Here is a 23,789-nt window from a genome sequence, read left to right as displayed (position 1 = left end):
CTGGCCAACATGGCGAAATCTGGTCTCTGCTAAAAATACAAAAACTTGCCCAGGCATTGTGGGGGGTGCTTGTAATCCCATCTACTCAGGAGGGGGAGGCAGGAGAATCGCTTGAACCCAGGAGGCGGAGGTTGCAGTGAGCCGAGATCAGGCCACTGCATTCCATCCTGGGTAACAGAGCGAGACTCCATCACAAAAAGAAAAAAAACACGCCTGTAATCCCAGCACTTTGGGAGGCCGAGGTGGGCAGATCACGAGGTCAGGAGATCAAGACCATCCTGTCTAACACGGTAAAATCCCGTCTCTACTAAAAATACAAAAAATTAGCTGGATGTGGTGATGGGTACCTGTAGTCCCAGCTACTCGGGAGGCTGAGGCAGGAGAATGGCATGAACCTGGGAGGCAGAGCTTGCAGTGAGTGGAGATCACGCCACTGCACTCCAGCCTGGGTGACAGAGCGAGACTCCATCTCAAAAAAAAAAAAAAAAAAAAGAAAAGGAAAAAAGAAAAAAAACACTTCTGTAAAAGAAAGAAAAGCCTGGTGAATAATGATATGGGTCACATTGTTATGGTTACTCTCAGATCCTGGGAAACCAGCAACCATCACTTGTCCGTTGACAGCACCTCAGTTGTCTGCTGTCTTTCCCAGAGGACTCAACTCATCCTGTGGTCTCCCACATGAAATGCTAAACTCTATAAAAAAGGGTAAGTCAATAAGCGGAAATAATTACTGAACAAGGATGGAGGCACTCGGGAGTGAAGGGGCTGAGCTTAAGTTAAAGCCACGCCTTACGGGGCTTGTAGAACATGCACATTCACAGCCTTCGTAGATTTCACTGCAGATCTCAGACTTCTTCAGCAGTCCAGGTAAATAGTCACTTTAGGTGAACACACCTCAGTGAGAAACTGGTCCTTCACCGCATGGGCACCCGGGTGTGTGCTGTGTGCAGTAGAGAGTGTCACTCTATGTGTAAATACGTGTCTTTACTTGAAATCTGCACCTCTCATCCACGTGACCTTCTTGTAGGCCGATCAAATGAAGAGGAGGAAACTTCTGATTCTCCTCTGGAAAAGCAAACTCTGGTCCGGCGCGGTGGGTCACGACTGTAACCCCAGCACTTTGGGAGGCCAAGACGGGTGAATAACGAGGTCAAGAGATTGAGACCATACAGACCAATATGGTGAAATCCCATCTCTACTAAAAATAGAAAAAATTAGCTGGGCATGGTGGCGTGTGCCTGTAATCCCAGCTACTCGGGAGACTGAGGCAGGAGAGTCGCTTGAACCTAGGAGGCAGAGTTTGCAGCAAGCCAAGATCGCACCACTGCACTCCAGCCTGGGTGACAGAGCGAGACTCTGAAAAAAGGACAGGCAAGGCAAGGCAAGGCAGGGCAGGGCAGGGCAGGGCAGGGCAGGGCAGGGCAGGGCAGGGCAGGGCAGGGAAGGGAAGGGAAGGGAAGGGAAGGGAAGGGAAGGGAAGGGAAGGGAAGGGAAGGGAAGGGAAGGAAGGAAGGGCTCGCTCTAAATACTGCACAGCAACCTCCGGCATCTACAGTGACTCACCCTACGGTTCAGGTACCATGGACACCCACAGTCTGGAGTCCAAAGCCAAAAGAACTGCAAGGTACAATGCAGAAAGAAGGCGACAGCTGGCAGAGAAATACGCGCTGACTCTGCATCCCAAGGCCGACTCTGAGTATCCCGCTATACCAAGTCCAGGAAGGAGCCTGATGCTGTCGAGAAACGAGGAGGAAAAAGTGACAAACAGGAAGAGTCAAGCAGAGATGCGAGTTCTCCGTACCCCAGGACCGAGACAATGGGGCTCAGGACCTGTGCAGGTGAATCCAAGGACTATGCCCTCCGTGGGGGTGACGGTGCTTCCGACCCAGAGGTGCTACTGAACGTAGAAAACCAAAGACGAGGTCAAGAGCTGAGTGCCACCCGGCAGGCCCATGACCTGTCCCCAGCAGCAGAGAGTTCCTCAACCTTCTCTTTGTCTGGGCGAGACTCCTCCTTCACCGAAGTGCCACGGTCCCCAAAGCACGTGCACAGCTCCTCCCTGCAGCAGGCGGCCCCCCGGAGCCCCTCCTTCGGTGACCCACAGCTATCCCCTGAGGCCCGACCCAGGTAAGCATCCAGCCCACGATAACCACCCTGAAGGCAGGAGAATATCTTCTTTTTGCCTCTCTGTGTGATAGGGTTTGGGTATTCTTAGCATCTTGTGGAGGTTGAGGCTCATTGGAGAAATACCATGGTATATGATTCTTTTGTTGTTGTTGTTGGAGACAGGATCCCACTGTGTTGCCCAGGCTGGAATACAGTGGTGCCATCACAGCTCACTGCAGCCTCTGACTCCTAGGCTCAAGCAATTCTCCTGCCTCAGCCTACCAAGTAGCTGGGGCCACAGGCATGTGCCACCCCTAGCTAATTTTTATATTTTTTGTAGAGATAGGATTTTGCTATGTTGCCCAGGCTGATCTCGAATTCCTGGCCACAAGAGATTCTCCTGTTCGACCTCCCAACACACTGGGGTTACAGGCATGAGGCCACACCTGGCCTAAGATCCTTAAATTTCCACAATATCAAAACAGGTTCTGCCAAAGCAGGAAGCCTCATGTTATTTTTGTTTGTGTGTTTCTTATGTTCTTTTTAAAAACAAATTGAACAAGTATCATGGGGACACTTTCATGGACTCCTCACTTCAGGACCCTCTTACTGGATGTCTCACCCCCGTTTCATAGTTTGTCTTTTCACGGCTTTTCTGTAATCATATCAGAGACTGATGATTGTTGGTGATGGCTTCTGTTGCTGTGGTTAGAATCACAGAGCAGAAGCAGCACCACTAACCAGTGGAAGCATCTCAGCGCAGGGCACAGAAGTATCACTGCAATATACACGGAACAGAACTAGACTGCCTAGTTCTGTAAATATATCACATACTAGGACACAGATATGTGTGAGAACCCTGCATTATAAAGATCAGCCATTAGAAAAACCACTGTGTAAAAGGATCCACTCAAGATAAGAGCAGCTCCCATTTGGAGAAATTGAAAAAGGTATGAAATCAGAAAGTCAGATGCCAGAAGAGACAGTATGTTTATTTCCAAATTTTAATTTTAAAACTGTGATGACCATATTAAAAGTGCAATTTACTTAACTGTCCTGCTTAAAGGTTTGGGGTAATTGTCTAGATGGACTCAAGTTCAGACAGCAATAACTTCCCAAGTGAATTGAAAAGGGATGAGAACCTAAGCTCAGGCAGATTCATTCTGAAAGAAAAAGACTCATATGTGGGCAACACCCCTATTTCTTTCCCACTGGGACAGAGGGGTGCACATCTGGTCATCTCTAAGTGGCAGTAACACATGTGAAGCAGACCCTTGTGGTATTGAAAAGTTTTAACCCAAAGACCTGTCACCGCATACTCAATCATCCAGACTAAAATATTTGGAGAGATCAGCTTCCAACAGAATTAAATACCATAGATCCCAAGGATGCACTTTGAGGACCTTTTTTCAGCCTTTTGCTTTAATTACTGGAAATGTAGGGACTGTGAGTTACTGTCTAATATTTTGAAATGAAGGTCTTTTGTTTGGGGAATTTGCATTTCATTGTAGAAACCATGTTCTTTGTTTAGTTATTCTCTACCAAAGGAAGTCCTTCATATGTTTTGTGAGGAGGACAAAGAACCCAACAGACTCCAATTTAGAAAGATTATTGGAGATATTGGCCGGACGTGAGGGCTCACACCTGTAATCCCAACACTTTGGGAGGCCAAGGTGGGTGGATCACCTGAGGTCAGGTGTTCGAGATGAGCCTGACCAACATTATTAAACCCCATCTCTACTAAAAATACAAAAATCAGCTGGGCGTGGTGGCATGCACCTATAATCCTAGCTACTCAGGAGGCTGAGGCAGGAGAATCGCTTGAACGAAGGTTGCAGTAAGCCGAGATCACACCATTGCACTCCAGCCTGGGCGACAGAGCAAGACTCCATCTCCAAAAAACAAAAACAAAAACAAAAACAAAAAAAACAATAATTAGCTGAGCATGGTGGCAGGTGCCTGTAATCCCAGCTACTTGGAATGCTGAGGCAGGGAGAATTGCTTGAACCTGGGAGGCGCCAGACTCCATCTCAAAAAAAAAAAAAAAAGGTTAAAATAAGATTATTAGAGATATATTATTACACTGGTTTAAAAGAAATAAGGAATCTAATTTCAGATTGCCATATGATAACTGTTGAAGTCATTATCATGGTATCTGAGTTAGTCACCTAGATCACATATAATAGATTCTCAATAAGATTTTTAATCAGTTGTAACAGTAATTAAGACTTTATTGACCAGTCTTCATAAAAGGACAGGATACTTCATATTTTGTGTGAGTTAAAATCTTAATATTCAAAAATGTATATAACTTGTCTTAAGACCTAGCAAAAAGCATTGTTGACCTATTTAGGCCTGTAACAAAATGAAACCACTTCTTTACAGGTTATTTTGAAGATACATATTACCTAGAAGTTGCCATAAGCCAAGGCTTAGCCTCACAGTACTTTACTTCCATGAAAAAGATTTAAAAGAATTAAGAGATTGTAAAGGACTTCTGGAAGAGGCACAGCCTTTATTTTCTAAGTTATTTAAGGTGTACAGTTGTATGACTGATAGGCAAAGACACACAAATTAGTTTCTATATATTAGGAAAATACCTGAAATACATTTACATAAAGAGGGATGGAAAATATGTGACAAATTTGACATTTTTAAAAAATTAAGATTTGGCTGGGCGCAGTGGCTCACACCTGTAATCCCAGCACTTTGGGAGGCCGAGGCAGGCGGATCATCTGAGGTCGGGAGTTCGAGACCAGCCTGACCAACATGGAGAAACCCCATCTCTACTAAAGATACAAAATTAGCTGGGCTAATTTTTATATGGTGCATGCCTGTAATCCCAGCTACTTGGGAGGCTGAGGCAGGAAAATCGCTTGAACCCGGGAGGCGGAAGTTGCGGTAAGCCAAGATCGCGCCATTGCACTCCAGCCTGGGTAACAACAGCAAAAGTCTGTCTCAAAATAAATAAATAAATAAATAAATAAAAATAAGATTTACATTGTAATGACGGCAGTTATTCAGCTTTTAAAAATGGATTTAAAATGTATTAAAATTCTACTTATTCTTTATCTGGAGCCAGGAAATCCAAGTTTCAGAAAGTCATTGTCTGATTTCCATTTGGGGGAAGTAAGGTAAACTGAAACACACTTTGTAACCTAAAACAATAACAAAAGAAACCTCTTTGGTGACCTAAATAACCATAAGTGAAAATAATAATGTCATCTGATATGGAAAAATGTAGCAGAAAAATTTAAGAAGATAACAAGCGAAGAAACAAAGTATCCTTAAATAACAATTTTAATGCTGTGGGGTTTTTCTTTGTGGATTTGCTCTGTCACTAAAATGGAATACTTTTCTCACTGCTACACTCACTTATCAGCTAGCTCTGCCAAACATTTTGGCTGTTAAATCTCTGAAGCAACTCATTCCCATTTAATCATTTTATTCTGTGCTAACTAGCAAGAGGCTGTTTTCTTTTATTATTTAAATATGAATACAACACTCATGAATATACCTTCAAAAGACCACCTATAATGTCCTAAACATTCAAATGTGAGTCCCATCTCCAATGCTGTTTTTGAATGTGCTCATGTACACTAACACCTGTACACACCTGTGCATATATACGGAATAGTCATTAATTCTCATACTTCACTGTACTATACTCCTTTTAAACATTACAGGCTAAATGACAGTCTTTAGGACAATATTTACCTAAGTAATAAATTTATTTTACAATTCTTTAGTATTCAGTGTATATGATAAAGAAGATTTTTTTTTAATTAGTTAATTGATTAGTTGATATTACAGGGTCTTTAGCTCAGAAATCCTGTTAGATGCCCAGGAATTCAGATGAATACATTGTTCTGAAGAAAACTAAGAATACACATAGTAACGAAATAGGTGAAGTAGAGAATAATAAGATACTTCCAGCCCCACCTCTCTAACCCTTCCAAACCTGTAAACTTGGAATTTTGTAATATTTGCAGGAGAGGTAGTGTTACTGATAGGAACCATTCTTTGCTAATTCCACCACTGTGAATTTTAGAATAAAATTCAAAAGGATTTGAGTCCTACAGATTATTTAAATTTTTAAACATCTGAGCTTCTGCTACTACTGGAAATTCTGAATCCAAAGCTCTTGTTGAATTTGTTACTTTATGCATCTCATGTATAAAGGAAATGCGCTGTCTTTGTTACTTTTATGAATGGAGAAATTCACTATCTCCAGTCCTGCTGCTGTGTTTGCTGAGCATCCAGCTGTCACGCTGTATTCTCTGGGAACTATGTGACTGGCAGAGAGTGAAATGGAAGGCAGACCTCATTTTCTAGTGGTGATCCACTCTAGAAAACCCTCGTTTGTTAGTTTTGTTTGTCATTACTGTACTGCAGCCCCTCACCACTCCTTTCTCCTTATAAAATTTTATCCTTAGTGGTCAGAACACGACATGGAGGTTTCATGCAGAGCTGAGGCTGACACTGGACCCCTGGGAGAGTTGCCATTGGTGGATGATGGTCTGGGCAGGGCTGCCATGGATGCCAGACAGCTGCGGATCCGCTCAGGAAATAGATCAGGGCACCCTCTGGAATGCAGCTTCTGCAACACCTTGACACGGTGCAGCCTGAGTCACTAAGAAAGGAAGGGGCTTGTGCTAGGCACTTGGAGTTTATTTCTGGTTGCATTTGCTCATCTCCTGATGAGAGGTTTTAGTCTAAAAACTGACTCCAGAGCCTCAAGCTCTCTTGGCTCAGTGTTCTGTTTCCATGCACTGAGAGAGGTGTCTGCAGGAAAGCATTGTGCTTGACCTTCCACGCTCCCGTGTCCACTAGCAGGCAGGTTTTCTGACACGGGCTGCGGGATTCAGGACAGCGCATCATGGAGAAACACACATCTCGGGAGCCACTCTGTAAAGAACAGACCTCTAGGTCCTCCTAACAGCTTGTTCTATTACTGGAATGGAATTGGCTTCACCTTTCAGTCCCTGTACCCCCAAACACCTGTTGCTCCCTGCCATACTCTAGAATCCCAGCTGTTAAAATAGATGGGTAAGTCATTTCCATTTTTTTTTTCATTTTATTCTGTTCTTGTTGGCAAGTGACAATTTTCTTTTTCTTTCTTTCTTTCTTTTTTTATTTTTATTTTTTTGTAAGAGAAAGTCTCACTCTGTTGTCCAGGCTGGAGTGCAGTGGCACAATCTCACTGCAGCCTTGATTTCCTGGGTTCAAGCGTTCCTCCTGCCTCAGCCTCCTGAGTAGTTGGGACTACAGGAACATGCCACCATGCCTGGCTAATTTTTGTACTTCTTGGTAGAGACGGGGTTTAGCCATGTTGCCCAGGCTGGTCTCGAACTCTTGGGTTCAAGTGATTCACCTGCCTCGGCCTCCCAAAGGGTTGGGACTCCAAGCATGAGCTACTGCACCTGGCAGACAATTCCTATTCATTGGATTAAATATAAATATATCTCCTCAAACCCTAGCTACTATGTACACTAGCTAAAAACTCAAAGGTGTGTGAGATTTTAAATGCAAAATTTTGTCCTTGAGCCTGTGTCCTTGCAGATTTTGTACCTATGAGTATCTGCAGAACAGTCATTAGCAGTTTTTCCAAACAAGCAACTTTTAGCAAATTAACTGTTAATTTTAATGAGACTCAGAAGTTAATAGCCATTCTTAACATTTTCTAATTAGAAGCTGTTATATAATTAGAGCTGGACACCCACATGGTGAAACTAATTTGACTGTGCTGGATTTGACTTCACTTTGGTAATAGGAAGCACTTTTTAGTCTATAGACCCTTGGGAGTTGTAGGGAATTAAAGTGTATCATTATATACTATTATATACTTGGGGATACAACGCAAGGGCAACCCCTGGCCTTTATGAAAACTTGGAGTGAGTTACTATTTCCTGGTAATATAATTCCCTGCCAGCCAGTTGCTGCATCAAAACAGTTCTGATACACCTGAAGTCACCACTTCCTTGTTCTGGTCCCCCGTAACCCTGTAAGCCCCTCCCCTTGTAGGTGACCTCTGCCCTGTGAAGGGTTGGCTCACCCCAAGATTCCACAAAACAAATTATCTGTTTGTTTATGTGTACATAAAGTCTTTTTAAGTACCTTTAAGTAAATCCAGATAAACTGTTTCTACAGGGCCCCTGCTCTTTTTTCCTAAACTCTCTAACTTTTGTTTGTTTGTTTGTTTGTTCGAGATGGAGTCTCACTCTGTCGCCCAGGCTAGAGTGCAATGGCGTGATCTCGGCTCATTACATCCTCCACCTCGTAGGTTCAAGTGATTCTCCTGCCTCAGCCTCCCCGAGTAGCTGGAATTACAGACACCCACCACCACGCCAGGCTAATGTTCTTATTTTTTGTAGAGGTGGAGTTTGGCCGTGTTGGCCAGGGTAGTCTCAAACTCCTGACCTCAAATGATCTGCCCACCTGGACCTCTCGAAGTGCTGGGATTACAGGCGTGAGCCACCACGCCTGACCTGAAACTAACGTTCAAAGGACAAAACCAACAAACTCCCTGTTTGACAATGATGAAAAATAGCACTGACATAAAGAATCTTAGACTCTCAGAAACAGCAGTAACCCTGGAGATTGTTTAGTTAAAAAACCCATTTATACATGGGAAAAACTAAAGATTTAAAAAGTAACTTGATCGAGACCATAGAGCTTCTTTGACAAAACTGAGACCATCATTCGTCCATTCATTCAAGTTCTCTGCACCTCTCAGAGCTCTTTCCACTGCACACCACTCTCCATTTATGTCAATGCTATTTTTCATCATTGTGGAAGAAGAGTTTGCTGGTTTTTTCCCTTTGAGGTTAGATATTTTAGGAAAGAAGATGAGGGCATTATAGAAACATATGTATAGAGACATCCATACTTATGGATTTGCATAAGCCACTTAAAGCCTTCTCAAAAAGAAAATGAAAACTTGTAGTCTAGGACGATTCGAACTCATTGGGCATCCTTCCACGTATCCATATCTCATCGCTGTTGATTCGTGGGTTAACTTCAACTCCAAGGTAGTTTAGCTAATCACTCGAGAAAATTATGTTGAGCCTCCTGTGTACCAGGCACTCTGCTCCTAGCTGGGCATATCCATTTGGTTTTGAGTATGAGAAATAACTACCACACAGTGGGGCAAACATGATTCTCCAGGTCAAGTTTGAGTGACATGGGAGTACCGAGGATGGGGTATTAATTATTCCCCCTTGGGGAAGTGGTCTTAATTGAACCAAGTCCTTAAAGATACGGTGTGTTTGCTAGATGTGGAAGGGAGGCTGCCCTAAGCAGGAAGGCACAGATGTCCAACACAGACCTGGAAGGAGGAATATAGGAGGAAGTGGAGAGCCAGGTGGGGACAATCATGGAGCACCTCAGATGACATGACCAGGCATTTGCCCTTTTCTGTGTGGACAGTGGGAAGTGCCTAAAGGATTTTAAAGCAAGCACGATTGATCATGAATTTGGAAATATTGCTCCAAAGGAGTGTGGGGGATTGCTCTGAAGGATAATTGATTCCCATCAGGGAGGTCCATTATAGTGGTTGCAGTTGCCCAGGCCTGAGATAATGAGGTCTCTGGTTCCAGTTGGGGCTTTGTCATTAACATGGCCCTATTTGGCATTTTTTTAGATAGTCTGGGAGATATTGATGGTAGGGGTGATCAGATTTCTGGAGGAGGAATTGTAAATAAGTTTGATGACTAAAAGAGAGAGGGGAGAGGAGAGAGATGGAGGGCAAAGAGAGGTAAGAAGGAGAGGAAGAAAGAGATAGAGAACAGGAGCATGTAGGCAGGAGAGCACATGTACCTGGAATGATGGTTAGAAACTATCAAGGTGAAATTTAATAAAGTCCTGTATTTAGAGGGGAAAAAAATCAGTGCACAAGTTCAAGACTGGGGAAACTTGATTAACAGCAGTTCATGGGAAACAGACCTAGGGGTTTTAGTTGATAGCAAGTTCTTTATATGACTGCCAAAGTGATTACTCCAATCTTGGGGGACATTAATGAAAGTGAGTTGCCAATAACACAGGTAGGCAATGGTCTCCCTGCATCCTGCAGTGGCCAGATTACATCTAGGTATCTCTTTCTAATAGAGGCCCTGACAAATGTGTCCAGAGAAGAGTCCACCTTCCCATCTGCCCTGCTTTCCTGACCTTTCCAGGTTGTTTTTTTGTTTGTTTTTGTTTTGTTTGTTTTGTAACTTCTCTCTGTCTTAATAGAAACTGGAATCATTTGTGGAGTCACTTCCACTTTCTGTGGTTTTTGGACTCTACACCAGTCTGCTGCCATCATCAGACTATGAGTTTCCCAGAGACATCAGAGCTGGAGCTTGGCTCAACTTGGCATAGGGAGCCCTGATCTTATCAGTTTGGCTTCCGGGTTGCTGATGATTGTACTGGAAGGGAAAAGAGGAGAAAGAGGTCGTGAGCCAAATGAGGAGTCCCACAGATGCCACTTCACGGGCACCCTATGTCATAGGAAGGATATTCAAATGCCCAGCACCTAACGGGTACAAAATAGAAGACTGAATAAGACCTGCTTGGTGATAACACAACAGGGCGACAATAGTGTAATAATTGTGTATTTTAAAATAACTAAAAGTAGAATTCAATTGTTTGTGACACAAAGAATAGGGGATGGATACCCCATTCTCCATGATGTGATTATTACGCATTGCATGCCAGTATCAAAACATCTCAGGTACCGGCCAGGCATGGTAATCCCAGCACTTTGGGAGGCCAAGGCGGGTGGATCACAAGGTCAGGAGATCAAGACCATCCTGGCTAACATGGTGAAACTCCATCTCCACTAAAAATAGAAAAATTAGCCAGGTGTGGTGGTGGGTGCCTGTAGTCCCAGCTGCTCGGGAGACTGAGGCAGGAGAATGGCATGAACCCAGGAGGCGGAGCTTGCAGTGAGCCGAGATGGCGCCACTGCACTCCAGCGTGGGTAACAGAGCCAGATTCCGTCTCAAAAAAACAAAAAACAAAAAAACTCGGGTATCCCATAAATACATACACTTACTATGTACCCACAGAAATTAAAAATTAAAACAAAAAACAAATGCCAAGCACCCTGGAGCATGGCTGTCAAACCCAGAAGAGGATTTTAGCAATTTTATCAGGATTCCTCCAGACATGGCACTGTGAATTTGCTATTAAGCCCATCTGTAAGTCTGGTAAGGATGATTGCAGTGATAGCATTACTTGAATAAAAGCCTTAAGAGAAGGTTAGATACCTTGCCTTAGTCATTTTCATATCTCCTTCACTGCAACTGGCCATATCCAATAATACCGAGAGACCTAGTGAATAATTTTTGAATGAATGTTCTGCTGTTTTCTGTTTGCTTAAAGTGTCACCAAACTATTGCAGTGCTGTTTGAAATAGCCAATCTGCAAACAATCTGCAAAAAACCTATGAGACACTTGCACCTGAATGTAAATTATGTACAGTTTCCTTCACTGAGAAAATCATACTGTGAAGAAAATGTCAGCTGAACTAAACAGCAGGCTTAGTGATGTTGTTAATTTCCCTTCCGGTGCGAGCCTTTTATCTAATCATGGAGCAGGGACACCGATCGGCGGAACACACTGTGAGCAGCACTTGTTTATCTGACAAGGCTCTTTCTACTTTGTCTGGGATTGGGGTTCTTGTATGTGGTCTGAGTCAGGCTGCTCATAAATATTATTAAACAGTAAATGCAAATCGTGATAAGTGAGCAGAAAATCATCGGCCACTTGTGGAACATTGTGAACTGAGTCCACAGCCCTGAAAGGCTGATTCTAGTCTAGTCTCATGATGAAAGCTGTCAAGTCCCCGATTACGTTGTTCTAGGAGTGGTGGCTCAAATCAGGAGATGAGGGGATGCCAATCCAGCCTCGCATCTTCCTCAGATTCCAGAATTTTCTGACAGTTGTGCTGTCTGCATATACCTCCTCTCTCCCTCCTTTCTGGGCTGCGGTTACAGATTTCGGGCCTTCAGCACTGAGATGAGCTCAAAGAGAGACTGGAAGAAATTGGTTATCCCGTATGTTTATCCTGCTTCTGCCCCCAGAAAATGCTACATTTTCATTGCTAAAGAAGTCCTTACTCTGTAACCCAATGATGACATATTTTGATTATTTATTTATTTATTTTGTAACAGGGTCTAACTCTGTTGGCCAGGCCAGAGTGCAGTGGTGTGATCTCAGCTCATTGCCACCTCTACCTCCCAGGATCAATCGATTCTCCTGCCTCAGCCTCCCAAGTAGGGGGGACTACTGGCCAACGCTACCACGCCCAGCTAATTTTTGTATTTGTTGGTAGAGATGGAGTTTCACCATGTTGGCCAGTCTGGTCTCAAACTCCTGACCTCAAGTGATCCGCCCACCTTGGCCTCCCAAAGTGCCAGGATTACAGGCATGAGCCACCATGCCTGGCTGACGTATTTTTAAGATGAGATACAATTTACATCAAATGCACAGATTTTAAAGATGCAGGTTGGTGAGTTTGGGTAAATGTATAACCATTATCCCAGTCAGGACAGGACAGGACAGTGTGCCTCTGTCCACCAGAATTGATTCTTGACTATGGGCAAAGACTGCTGTAGCCTCATAGTATCCTGTGTGCTACTCATTATGTTGTATAAAGCAAATCACCCACTGTTAATTTCTTAACCAGACCTTAATTATTTATCAAAAATAAGCATAATATTAAGGAATACTTCATAAAATAACAGCACACAAGATGAAAATAAATGAAAAAGAAGAATAAAAAGAAAAATACCACTCTTCAGATGTGATCTCTTTTTTTATTCATGTTTTTAAAAACTCACCTACTATTTTACTGTCTCTGTAAAACAATGTCCTCTGGGCCCCAGAAGTAAGTTTTGTACTTTGATGGATGACATATTTTAAAATCTGAGTTGAGCATTGCTTTGCCAACCCCTCAGTATTATGATCAGGCTGTGCTGCTCCGAGGTGGAAAGCTCAGTCCACAACCTTCCACTGCCTGTCTCCATTGATTTTTATGCTGTTCATTGGAGAAACAAAGGAACAAGGTAATTGGGTTCTGCAGAATTCATAGGTAATCGCATAATTCTGCTGACGGTGGAACCGGCACTAGAGAGAGATCCACATCCGGTCAGGGTTGTGGCTGTGATCGGGAAGTTCTTGGTGTCTTCCTTGCTTAACCTTGGAGTCCATGAACACTGGCATCCCAACCTCATTCTTACCCATTCAAGCCAAGGGAGCAGCCATTTTCCAGAATGTGGAAGCTTGTTGCTCTGGAAGGCTGGAAGGTGCAGGCTGGGGGTTCCTGCTGCACTGGGTCCGAGCCCCATCCTTTTGTTACCAGCTGTGTGATTGTGGGCAGTTAATGTCCTTTTCCCTTGCACCTCACCGTCTGCATCTATGAAGTGGGGATGAGAAGACCTCATAGAGTTGCTGTGGAGATTGTCATTCACCAGTTCGTCCATTCCATGAGCATCTGAGACCTGCTGTTCGCCACACATAGCTTTGAGTGTCGAGGAGATGAACATGAACGAAGTCTCTCTCTCCAGAGGCTGTCACATCCTAGTGAGGAGAGAGGGGCTGTAACGGAGCGGGCGGTAGGGATGATGTTAGTGAGACCACAGATCGGGGAGGGCCTCAGAGCCACCGCAAGGGCTTTGGGTTTGGCGCTACTTGATATGTGGAGCCAAAGGAGGGTTTCAACAAGAGGAATGATCCATCTGCCTTACAGTTCAAAGTATTACGCTGGCTGCTAAGCGGAAGATAGACTTTAGGGGACCAGGATGAAACCAGGTAGAATAATGAGGGGGTCATCCTGGTAACATAGGTGAGAGACGGTGGTGGCTTGAACTAGAATGATGGCAGCACAGGTGGTGGAAAGAGGTTATATTTTGAAGGTAACCAGGAGAACTTGCTGATGAGGTAGGGGTGGGGTTTGAAAGAAACAGAGGGATCAAAGCTGAGTCTCAATTTTTTGGCCAAGGCAACTCACAGCAGAGATTTGCCATAGGGAAGACTCCAGTACAAGTTGGAACAGAGGGAAGTTGAAAGTTCATTTTCTGGATGTGTAAATTTAAGATGTCTATTAGACATCCAAGTTGAAATGTCAAGAGCACCTGGGGCTCTGTATAGTGGGGGTGGGGAGGAGAACTCAGCTAAGAAGGCTGATGGGGGAGGTAAGAGACAGAAGAGGGGGGTGACGAAGTATCGACACTGCTGCACGACTCAGAAGTGGCTGCATTCTGCAAGATCATGGCTCGCAGCACCCAGGAGAGCCTGTGCACCATCAGTATCTGATTTAGGCCTCTCCTCATCCCTCTCTCTTTTCCGTTTTGGATGGCAGATAACCTCACCCAAATATATGCAGGAGCCAACCTCAAGGATCCTGAAAGCCTTACTTGGAGAAATCCTTTCCTAGACCACTCCGCTTTACATGTACTAAAGACAAACTCAGGCCCTCCTGGTGAGGCTGGACTCACCCTGCTTAAAATCGCATGACTTCTGAATTGGGTGTCCATAAGTATTATGTCTTCAAAACACAAAAAGAGAAATTTGTAAACTTTCTGTGCTGTGTTGACTATGAAGAAGGAAGAAGATAAGAAGCAAGCATTTTAAAAGGCTTATTATGTTCTAGGAATGATACCTTCACATACATTTGTTTATTTCTTATTTATTTATTATGGTTTAGATACAGAGTCTCACTCTATCACACAGGCTGGAGTGTGGTGATGCAATCCTAGCTCACAGCAACCTCAAACTCCTGGGCTCAAGCAATATTCCCACCTCAGCCCCCTGAGTAGCTAGTTCTACAGACACGTGCCACCACGCTTGACAAATTTTTAAATTTTTTATAGAGATGGGGTCTCGCTATGTTGCCCAGTCTGGCTCAAACTCCTGGCTTCAAGAGATCCTCCTGCCTCAGCCTCCAAAAGGGTTGGGATTACAGGAGGCATGAGCTACCACGCCTGGCCTGTTTGTTTCTTACTACATACAGTTGTATTTATTTTACAGATGTTCCTCATCTTATGACAGAGTTGCATCCCAATAAATACATCATAACTTGAAAATATTGCAAGTGAGAAAAATAAAGGAAACATTAAGTCAAAAATGCGCTTAATACACCCAACCTACCTCAGACATGCTCAGAACACTCACGTTAGCTTGGATTTGGACAGAGCCATCTGGCCATGCAGCACACTGTGGGGACGGGTCGTTCCCCCCACGGTTGTGTGGCTGGTGGCAATCTGGGAGCGGCGGCTCACTGCCTCTGCCCAGCATCGCAGGGGAGCGTCACACCACACAGCACCAGCCCAGGAAAAGAACAGAATTCACAATTCTAAGCACAAGCGCTCCTGAATCCCTATCGCTTCCACAACATCCTAAAGTCAATAAATCTTACATTGTAAGTCTGAGACTGTCTATATACTCAGACTTTGAGTATTCTCCACCCTGGCGGTAGTCCTTTGGTTTTTGGCTGGTTCCATATCTCAGGTGTAACAAGCAAATGCAGCCCGGCAAGTCCCCTGTGTCTGTGTGGGATTTCCATTTTATAAATACTGACCCAACATGCTTCCACAAGCCCCTGATGGAGTTTGATGGTGATGCTGACCAAGTTTTATTCTTGCCAGTGAAGGTCATGTTCAAAAAGTTGTACTGCACTTCGTTTACAAAGCCCTCTATTATACGGAAAGCGTTCAGCCTAAACATAACCCTGTGAAGGCGGCAGATTCGTTATGGGAACTTGATGTCATTTCCAACAGCAGGCATCTGCTGGCCCCTCTTCCCTCTGCACGCTGGACTGAGTTGCGCTGCCTTCGTTCCTGGCTGCCGGTGATGTGCCAAACTCTTCCCATCAAATAAAAGTTGAGAAATTGGACCCTTTGTAGTTGGAAATGAAATGGCTCTAGATACAGCTTCATTTTTTATTTGCTGTGGGCAAAATTGATGTGATGCAGAGGATTGGGAGGTGGAGTGATAGTTTTAGGAGTAGCAAGGCCGGAGGATCTTACTGGAGAAACAGATCAGTCCAAGCTCAGACTGAGACAGAGGTCAGTACAATAGCGGTTCCTGATACCTGCCTGTCCCCTCCAACCAAAACTCAAACCAAAATGATTTTAGAAAATTAATTGATTATAACTCTTATTTTCTTTTAGAAATTGCTTTGAGCTGGAATGTGTTTCCAGCCTGGTATTTTAAAACTCTTGCCGATAGGATCATAAGATTTTGAGGTGGTAAAACATTGTAACTAGCCTGTAGAATTTACTTTTTTTTTTCTTTCTAAATTTTAAGAAGAGACAGGGCAGTAATCTGAGTGTTCCTCCTGTGACTTGTTCCACGTTGTTAAAACAACGTTGTCCTTACCCATGATGTTTCGCTAAAATACCTTCAGTCTGGCATAATTACTCGGTCACATTCCGCATGGCGTCATTACTCAATTGTGTGTCAAGAAATGAATGTGTGGATTGTATATTACCTTGACTACCTGTGGTATAAGGTTTTTAATGGCTGTGTTGATTTCTGATTCATCTTTGTCCTTCCTTAGCTTATTACTTGCATGAAGTAGACGCTCAATAAATATCAGTAGAACGAACCCGAGTTAGTACTTGTAACTCTTGCGTTGGTTGCATTACTCAGTGATAACTATAAAAGGCAAGTGTATAATAGCAACTAAAATATAATCTCATTGAATTTTTTAGAATTTACTTTTATTATTCTCTTTATTTGAAATGTGTTGTTTTACATGGATGCTATTTTTATATTAGGTTATTTACCCATCTGCCTCAACAAAACTTAGGGAAATTAAGTTTCCTTTTATTTTTAGTCAGCTACTTACAAGAGAATATCCTGGTATTTTTGGGCAGAGTGTGATTATAACAGACTCCTTTATAATAATTTAAAATTACTTGGGAAAACACATGATTTACTGGCCTTAGATACATTTATTTCCACCTCTTGCTTTTAGTAGTGAGTCGAGTCACATGTCCTGGATATTCCATGAAGCGAATATAAACTCTATGGTAAAATGTGCTTATACATTTTCAAAAACCAGGGTTATTCTTTTATTTAATAGCATAATTTTTTTTTTAAGTTTTGCTATAGGTTCAGGGGTACATGTGCAGGTTTGATATATAGGTAAAGTGCATGTCACCAGGGTTGAGGGTATGAAATATTTCGTCACCCAGGTATTAAGCACAGCACCCAGCAGGTAGTGTTTTGATCTTCGCCCTCCTTCCTCTCTCTTCCGTCAGGTGGGCCTTCTTGTCTGTTGTTCCCTCTTTGTGGCCATATGTAATCCACGTTTAACTCCCACTTATGAGAGGGGATTATTCTTTTTTTTTTTTTTTGAGATGGACTCTCACTCTGTCACCAGGCTGGAGTGCAGTGGCTCGATCTCACTGTAACCTCCGCCTCCTGGGTTGAAGTGATTCCCCTGCCTCAGCCTCCTGAGTAGCTGGGACTACAGGTGGCCCCCCACCACGCCTGGCTAATTTTTGTATTTTTAGTAGAGACGGGTTCTCACTGTGTTAACCAGGATGGTCTTGATCTCCTGACCTTGTGATCTACCCGCCTTGGCCTCTTTTTTTTTTTTTTTTGAGACGGAGTCTCGCTCTGTTACCCAGGCTGGAGTGCAGTGGCCTGATCTCGGCTCACTGCAAGCTCCGCCTCCCGGGTTCCCGCCATTCTCCTGCCTCAGCCTCCGGAGTAGCTGGGACTACAGGTGCCCACCACTGCGCCCGGCTAGTTTTTTGTATTTTTAGTAGAGACGGGGTTTCACCGTGTTAACCAGGATGGTCTCGATCTTCTGACCTCGTGATCCACCCGCCTCTGCCTCCCAAAGTGTTGGAATTACAGGCGTGAGCCACCGCTCCCGGCTGAGGATTATTTTTAATAAAATTCAGCCTTTAGATTTTAAGTTATAGTAAAATCTGTGTGTATGTTGACATTTTAATAGAGATTATCTGTTTTTTTTGTTGTTGTTGTTGTTTTCTATTTTGTACACAATAGTACAGGGAAACCCAAACATGACTGGTTTCTCCAGAAAGATTCCGAAGGGGACACACCTTCACTTATCACCTGGCCGTCCAGGTACCCGCACGCTGGCCTCTGGGGTGTGCCTGCATGAGTGTTGCTTCTTCCCGCCTGACCTGCGGTACCACACATCAGCTGACACCCGCTCTCCTCTTGCCCTTTTTAATACCGGTGCACTTGAAAATCATGTGGAAGTTACTTTCAAATCATTTGCTTTTCTCCTCCACATGCCCTAATCCATGCTGATAGTATCTCTCCTTCCTCCTCTTTTTCCCGCTTTCTTGATTGACAAATCTTTTATTTCACCTCTTACTTTTCCCTTCTCACCAACTCACATAGGACTGGCCAGTGAGGGGCAGTAGTGAGCACCCAGCCAGGCCCTGGGCTGCTTTCCTGAGCTGACTCACACTCTCCAGCCGGCGTCCCCTCTGCTCAACTCCCCACTGCTCCCAGCCCTTCCAACCTCCTTGCTTTCATATCTCCTCATCTCTAAACCAGAAGTTAATTTTCAACAGTTAAATTTAGGGCATGTGGTTTTAAAAGCAAACAAAACCCCCTATCATTTCATTTTTAAGACTGAGGGCAGGGAGAGGCGGAAGGAGTCAGAATGAATAAGTCATGGAAGGACAAAGCTCCCCACACAGAGTTTCTGACAGTTATTTTGTTCTCAGCTGAGGACAACATGCAGATTGTCTCTGATCAGAAGTGCGCATTCCACAGGAGAACTGGAGCCGCGCTTCAGTCTCCTTTTGATTTTTTTTTTTTTTTTTTTTTTTTTTTTTTTTTTTTTTTTTTTTTGAGACGGAGTCTCGCTCTGTCGCCCAGGCTGGAGTGCAGTGGCCGGATCTCAGCTCACTGCAAGCTCCGCCTCCCGGGTTCACGCCATTCTCCTGCCTCAGCCTCCCGAGTAGCTGGGACTACCGGCGCCCGCCACCTCGCCCGGCTAGTTTTTTGTATTTTTTTAGTAGAGACGGGGTTTCACCGTGTTAGCCAGGATGGTCTCGATCTCCCGACCTCGTGATCTGCCCGTCTCGGCCTCCCAAAGTGCTGGGATTACAGGCTTGAGCCACAAACGTTTTAAGTATGAAAAACTCCAACACTGGCTCATCTCTGAGAAAAATAACAACTCAGAATGTTTTCTTTTCCTGAGTTGTTCGTAGTCACCACCTATGTGTGTGTCTGTCTGGATTGTCCTTTAATGACGCATATATAGATGCCCTGCCTCTTATGTTAAAAAAAAAAAAAAAAAATAGGAGTTTTTATCAAATTTAGCAGGATTCACTTGTCATTCAATAAACTATTCTTTTCCATACAGTGCACGTCATAAATAATTACTTTTGCCAATTAAGCTTAGGTAAAGTGTCTACATTCCTCTCCCCACAAGAAATCCCTTTTCCCACTCCAAAAGCCCTCTTTACTTTTAAAGCTGAGCCCTAATCAGTTTTCCATTCTCAAGTAGTTGGAATTGTGTCTCCTTTCCCACTATATGGTACTTCAAAAAGCAAAAATAAGAACTAGATAACACTATTAAATGTTTACTCTTTGCTCAGCACTAAGCCATGTGCTTTGCAAATGTCACATTACACTATGTCACTATTATTTCCATTTAAAAGGTGAAGAAACTGAGGCTTACTTAGGGCAAGTGAGTTGCCCAGCACCACCCAGGCCAATCTGACTGAGCCAGGATCTGAGCAGAGAGGTCCGACCCCACCCCACCGTCAGAGCTCTTGCTTTGTTTGTTTTGCAGTAATGGAGAAAGGTCTGTAGCTTTTGAAAAGGTTGCCAGTTTTGCTCTCAGACGTTTGAATAATTCTAGAAACAACAAGAGCAATCTCTCTTTACTTTTTTTACTTTATTTTTGTTTATTAGGGACAGAGTCTCTCTCTCTATTGCCCAGGCTGGAGTGCAGTGGTACAATCCTAGCTCACTGCAGCCTCAAACTCCTGGATTCCAGTGGGCCTCCTGCCTCAGCCTCCCAAGTAGCTGGGACAACAGGCACACGCCACTGCACATAGCTAATTTTTTTTTTGTTTGTTTTACTTTTGTAGTGACAAGATCTCACTATGCTACCCAAACTGGTCTCAAACGCCTGGGCTCAAGTGATCCTCCTGCCTGGCTGCCCGACCTCCCAAAGGCTGGGATTACATGTGTGAGCCACAGCGCCTGACCTCTCTTTTGGGATTTGTTTTTAACTAAGAATAACTGCAGTCCCTGGGAGTGGGGGGTGGTGGTGGGAAATACTCACTTCATTAATTCTTTCAGCAAATATCTTTTCTCTAACATTCTTTTGGTGCTAGAATTATTCATAATGATGCCCAAACTGGCCACTTGCCTTATGAATGAATGAATATACTCTGCATTGCATGAAAAGACTTGTGAATGTCTAGTTGAGTGCTTTAAAAGAGAGGCGATTATGGCCAGGTGCGGTGGCTCACGCCTGTAATCCGAGCACTTTGGGGGGCCAAGCGGGGGCAAATCACCTGAGGTCGGGAGTTTGAGACCAGGCTGGGCAACATGGAGCAACCCCATCTCTACTAGAGAAGATACAAAATTAGCTGGGCGTGGTGCACATGCCTGTAATCCCAGCTACTTGGGAGGCTGAGGCAGGAGAATCGCTTGAACCCGGGAGGCGGAAGTTGCGGTGAGCCAAGATCACACCATTGCACTCCAGTCTGGGCAACAAGAGCAAAACTCCGTATCAAAAAAAAAAAAAAAAAAAAAAAAAATAGGCGATTATTGTATCTTGAGCTCAATAAAAAGCATAAATAATCACAAACTCCCTTACATTTTCAGGCAACAATGAAATTACCGCGTTTGGTCATTAGGTGTCTGTATGCCAGGAACCTGAACCACAGTCGGTGTTCCAGGCCTGTGCATGAGGAAAGCTTCCTGATTCAAGGGACCAGCCTCATTGTGCCCTAATGCATACTGGTGGTGTATATTAATGCATTTTTCTGTGGCTTCTGGGTATTTATTTGGTCAGAAGGGACCCGTTCTCCCCCAGGATAGCACCTGACCCCTGCCAGCTTTTACAGGGGTTACAGTTAGTTTTGCACCTCCCAGGCATACACATGCAAATTGGAAAGTCAACTCAGAAGCATCTGACAAGTAGTTGGTTTCTAACATTAGACACCAAAATGCTTTTTCACAAGTTATTCTCTCTTGAGGTCGGTTTCCATTCACTGGTAATCTGTGATCACGCATGCTTTCCTCCTGTGAGGCTGTTACTGCACTTTGCAACTTAAATCCTTTTTCTTTCTTAAAGACTTAGAGAAAAATTGATGAGAGGAAAGTGCTCGAAACAGCCCTGAACTTGCCTCAGAGTCGGTAACTCAGAAGAGACACCAGCCAGCACCAGTCCCTTACCTGTCATTTCAGTCTGAGCACTCAGGCTTTGATAGGGTCCCCAGCAAGGCAGCAGGCTCTGCACGACAGCCAATCCGTGGCTATGTCCAACCCGCAGATACCGGTCACACCGCCAAGCTGGTGACGCCAGAAACCCCAGAAAATGTATCTGAGTGTAGCTGGGTAGCATCAGCCACCCAGAATGTCCCCAAACCTCCTACCTTGAAGGTTCTAGAAGATGACAGAAAGGATAGCCCAGTTCTCCATATCTGCAAGTCAAAAGCAGCAGCAGAAGAAGGAGGAGGAGGAAGAAAAGGAGGAAGAGGAGCATCAACTTTAGGTGATGCTTCACACACCCTCCAGCTGTGTCACTTGCACGTCCCTGGCAGAATGATTCACTCCTCGACCTGTGTTGTGTTCTGCATTGAATCATATTAGCTTAGCTCACAAGTGTGTGCAGGGCGACTATGCAGAAAATGGCTCAAAAACTACCACTCTGCTTCTGCCTACTAATGGGGAACTAGCGGTTTGGGTCTCTGGAATGTCTCCTTCCTTACCTGCATGGTAGAGGCATGAAGAGGGGTTTGGCGGTGTCTGTGCCTTGACTCACAGAGATGCATAATCCTTTGCTGTCTTCTCTTTCTCTGTCTTCGTTTGCCTTCCTTATACTCTCTGCCCTTTGATTCTAAAAGCAAATCACGGGTGGAGAGGTCGACCGAAGGACCTGGCTTGCCCACCAGTGTGGAACGGGAGAGAGGGTCCCGGAAACCAAGACGCTATTTTTCTCCTGGTGAAAGTAGAAAAACTTCCGAGAGATTTGCAACCCAACCTGTAACTTCAGAAGAACGAAAGGAATCAGATAGGTAGGCACGCGTATGTGCGGTTTCCTGGTCCAGGAACATGGCAATGACACAGGAGTTTTACCACACTGATGGCCTTGATGCTATTTATATAGGATGTTGGCGATTCCATAATTCTTCCATCTAATCTATAAGCATTATTTATTTGGCTTACTTAAAAGTCTTTTTAAAGAATGTTAGCCTTTACAGTGGTATTATGATACATACACAATTTTACGTTGCATTCAGATAAGAAGTAAGAAACATTATTTTTCTTCATTTAATGGTTTTAATGTTTTTTACCCCCTTGTTCAATTAGATTCCAGATTGCATATTCACCAGATTTTACAGTGAAAATAACTGAGGAATTTTATATTGGTTTTATAAATGTCCATCTACTTGTTGTATTTGAGTTTTATACTAAAGTGTCATATACTATTGCATAGAAATGGTAAGATTTATCTAGAAAATTGTCATCAGTGGTGTTTAATAAGTTGTTCTTGTGCCTGGTCTCTCTCCACAGGGTGTGTACTTGGCTGGGATTGTGTGCACACACGCTCCAGTGTCACTTCACAACTGTATGTGTGTTTTCACAACTGGAATTGCTACCAGGAGGTTATTTCTTTTCTTTTCTTTTCTTTTTTTTTTTTTTTTTTTTTTGAGACAGAATCCCCCTCTGTAGCCCAGGCTGGAGCACAGTGGCATGATCTAGGCTCACTGCAAGCTCTGCCTCCCGGGTTCACACCATTCTTCTGCCTCAGCCTCCCGAGTAGCTGGGACTACAGGTGCCCGCCACCACGCCCAGGTAATTTTTTTTTTTTTTCGTATTTTTAGTACAGATGGAGTTTCACCATGTTAGCCAGGATGGTCTGGATCTCCTGACCTCGTGATCCGCCCGCCTCGGCCTCCCAAAGTGCTGGGATTACAGGCGTGAGCCACTGTGCCTGGCCAAGTTATTTCTTAGAAGAATTTAATTGCATTTTTATTTTTACTTTCAGTATGGTGTTTTGTTTCGATCTTCTGCTCCCACCTACTAATGTATTATTATTTGCTAATGTCTTTCCTAGGTGCACTTCACATTCAGAAATGCCAACTATTGATGGCAAGTACCTGTTTCCCTGTTTTTCATTTGTCTTTATTGTCTCATCTAGACTGGATTTAATAATAAGGTTTTTGGCTTTTTGAGAGAATAACATGATGGAGCATCTTGTCTCCCTTTGCTGCAGGTTTTCATTCTGTGAATATAATAAAATCTAGTTGAAAATTTTCAGATGAGGTTTCCCTTCTTTCTGAGCGCAGTTAGAGAATCATACAGTGACCAGTATAAAAACAACTAATTCAAACCAAAGGAGCAGGTTCTTCTTGTTGTGCTGCTGCTACTATTTAAAACTATAAGAAAATGCCTCCATAAAATATATTCATGAAATATTGATCAGACAAATGTTAGAGTAGAAATCTCTGGACAGA

General features: G+C 43.7%; 1 pseudogene; it reads left to right on the top strand.

Annotated features, from left to right (window-relative positions):
- Window positions 1-1,541: 1,541 nt before the first annotated feature.
- LOC139356006 (supervillin-like) lies at window positions 1,542-21,823 on the top strand (annotated as a pseudogene).
- Window positions 21,824-23,789: the final 1,966 nt, after the last annotated feature.

The sequence above is a fragment of the Macaca nemestrina genome, chromosome 9 (genome assembly GCF_043159975.1).
Source record: "Macaca nemestrina isolate mMacNem1 chromosome 9, mMacNem.hap1, whole genome shotgun sequence".
Lineage (NCBI taxonomy): Eukaryota > Metazoa > Chordata > Mammalia > Primates > Cercopithecidae > Macaca > Macaca nemestrina.
Note: the sequence above shows the minus strand (reverse complement) of the source record. Positions and strands in the feature narration are given on the sequence as shown.